The sequence below is a fragment of the Lissotriton vulgaris genome, chromosome 3_2 (assembly GCF_964263255.1).
Source record: "Lissotriton vulgaris chromosome 3_2, aLisVul1.2, whole genome shotgun sequence".
Lineage (NCBI taxonomy): Eukaryota > Metazoa > Chordata > Amphibia > Caudata > Salamandridae > Lissotriton > Lissotriton vulgaris.
This window is the reverse complement of record NC_141690.1, coordinates 296841802-296844660: the sequence shown is the minus strand read 5'-3', so window position 1 is coordinate 296844660 and position 2859 is coordinate 296841802.

Genomic DNA, 2859 nt, shown 5'->3' with positions numbered 1-2859 from the left:
TGATAAATCCTTAGGGGGTGTCAATCTGGCTGACTTTCAACTTTACCAGACCGCCTTCCTGGCAAAGCAAGGTGCGATTTTGGTTCACATCGCAATCTGACTACACGCCGGTGTGGTTACATGTAGAAAAATCTCTAGTGGAAGGTCTTGAGCCCTTCGCCCTCCTCACCATTAAATTACGCCCCAACATCGACCCTGGGATCATCTTTAAGAACACAAAGAACTCCCTCCTCCATATAAGCAAGTCCCTACCCCACCAATTTCGTAACTCAAAATGGGAATCTCTTTGGCAGAACAGCACTCTAACATACAGAGGAAAACCACTGTATAATCCTTCTTGGATCAGAAAGGGAATACACTTCCCTCACCAACTTTATGAGGGTTCAACACCACTTGCATTCAAAGATTTACAAGACAGATTCCAACTCGAGAGCATTGACTTCTACTACTTTCTACACGTTAAGGTCGCTCTCACAAAAGCAAACTTGGGCAACACTTCCCCCTCACTCCCTAGCCTTTTATCTGCCCTTGATAAACTTGGACATCAGGTATCCAGAATGTACAAAATGATAAGACCACAGAAATCTAACCTGGTCTCTGCACTACAATCTTACTGGGATTCGTATTCTTCCACTCCCACTTCGGAAAACGAATGGGCCAAAATTTGGGAGTCAACCACAAGACACAAAATTAGTCCGACTCTGTCCCAAACTAAATTCTGGCTCCTACACAAAGCCTTTTGGACCCCTAGAAGACTCTTCCTTCACAACATCAAGGATACTGACTCCTGCTGGAACTGCTTGGAATCGGGAGGAGACCTTGAACACCTAATATTTAAATGCCCCCGGGTTACCACCTACTGGGACAGAATATTTGAATTTATTAACAAAGTCCTACACATTTCTCTCCCGAGAGAATTTGCTACTATAGTTATGGGTTCCTCCAAAGCTGTCACTTTAGATGAAAATGACAAAGCCCTACTTGATCTTCTACTGACAGCTGCGGTTAAAATCATAACGACCAACTGGAAAAACACAGCCAAAGCCTCCTTCCCCCATTGGCTCAACTGGGTTTCTAATCTCAGGGGGGCCGATAACATTGCCCTTGCTTCTAACCCATGGCGACCACAACATAGGAAACTATGGACCTCACTTGATTCTCACTTTGATCTCTTCAAACCCCCGTGAAATGTCTAAATTCAGCTTTCCCAATCATCTTCTCAATGTGTTAAAGGATGGACGTGATACAACCTACTGTGCTGTAAGTCTGATATAATTACATGCTGTAATAAGCCTCTCGTGTTGTACTGATATGATGCCTAATTGTCACTTTTCTTTATTTATTTTCTTTCTCCCCCTCTTATGTTATTTCATCGCTTGCTCGATTTTATCTGTACTTGTACCACGAACTTTACCTGCTCTTGTATGTACTGTGCATATCATTGCCAATCTCTCTCAATAAAAACTTTGTGAAATAAAAAAAAAAAAAAAGCTACAAAAAGTTTCTCTATATAAAAATATATAAAACAACCATCAACTGCGTGATCACTCGATTTCTATTTACAGCTGCTTCCTGTAATTAATAACGGCAAGCAGAAATCGTGACATTACTACACGTGTGTATAAATTCGGTAACATTTGCAAATAAATAAAAGCTGGGCGACATCGTGTAAAACCCAGTTATAATAACAAGGGTTGGATGAATTTATTTCTCAACCCTGAAAAATGTTTGCAAAAAAGCACAGTATGCATGGTGTTCTGTGGTGAGATGTCATCTCAGTATCACTCATACTTAAAGACTGGTTACTGGGCAGACAGGTTGGGGGAACCAGTCTGGGCTGACAGGAAACCATGAGGCTGAGAAAAGACTGCTGTATCACAAAATACCATTTTTCAAGAACAAATACTTCCTGCTTCTCATTGCTGCGGTTTCTAGCCTCAGGCTCTTGTGGTTTATTTCTTGTGTTGGGCAACAGAGGGGTACTGTAAGTGAAGTTGAGCGACCTCGCCAAAGACCACACCTTGCGAAGGCAAGGAGAGCCGGGATTCGAATTCTTTCTTTGACCTGAGACAGTGGAACCAGGGCTTTCCATGCAGACTCGAACTTTCACTCACGCACAAACTGATCACAAATGCAGACATCAAGCAACCTCTCAAATGTAGGGGTCTTTGGGAGAATTACCCTACAGAAATTGTTTGGAAAATTGTACCATACATTTAGGGCAGATTTACAATAACTGGTGCATCCCTGCATATCAGCACGAATGCGCCAGTTATTTTGCGCCACAGCTCCGCCACCATGGATGCGCCGCATTTATAATGCGGTGCACCATGGGGCAAAAACAGCACAGATGCGTGACGCATCTGTGCCGTAAAGGCGGCGCATTGCTGGAGTTGCGTCGCAAGTGCGACCCAGCTCCAGCAATGCTCTGGGGGGCCCTATTCTTACAATGCTGCATCAATCCTTACGCCTGCTTCAAGCAGGCGCAGGGTTTTGACGCAGCATGGACCCAAAAGTGACTAAAATCTTGTAGATTTCACTCAGCCACTTTTAGGAGGCGTTCCTGCGCCGGAATGCCCCCCCTGTGCAGGAACGCCTCCTTCTGGCGCAGGGCTTTACAACGTGACGCATTCCCAGATGCGTCATGTTGTAAATACCCCGCAGCATGGCGCATCTTTTGCGCCACCACTGCGTCACAAAAGTGACGCAACTGCAGCGTAAATGAGGCGCAAGGGGCTTGTAAATCTGCCCCTTAATTTTTTGAGAATTTTACTAAGCAAGCCACATGATTAAAATGCAGTTTCAAAGGGGTCTTGAGGGAATAATACGTTATTTAGGCACTATGCATGAGTGGATAGA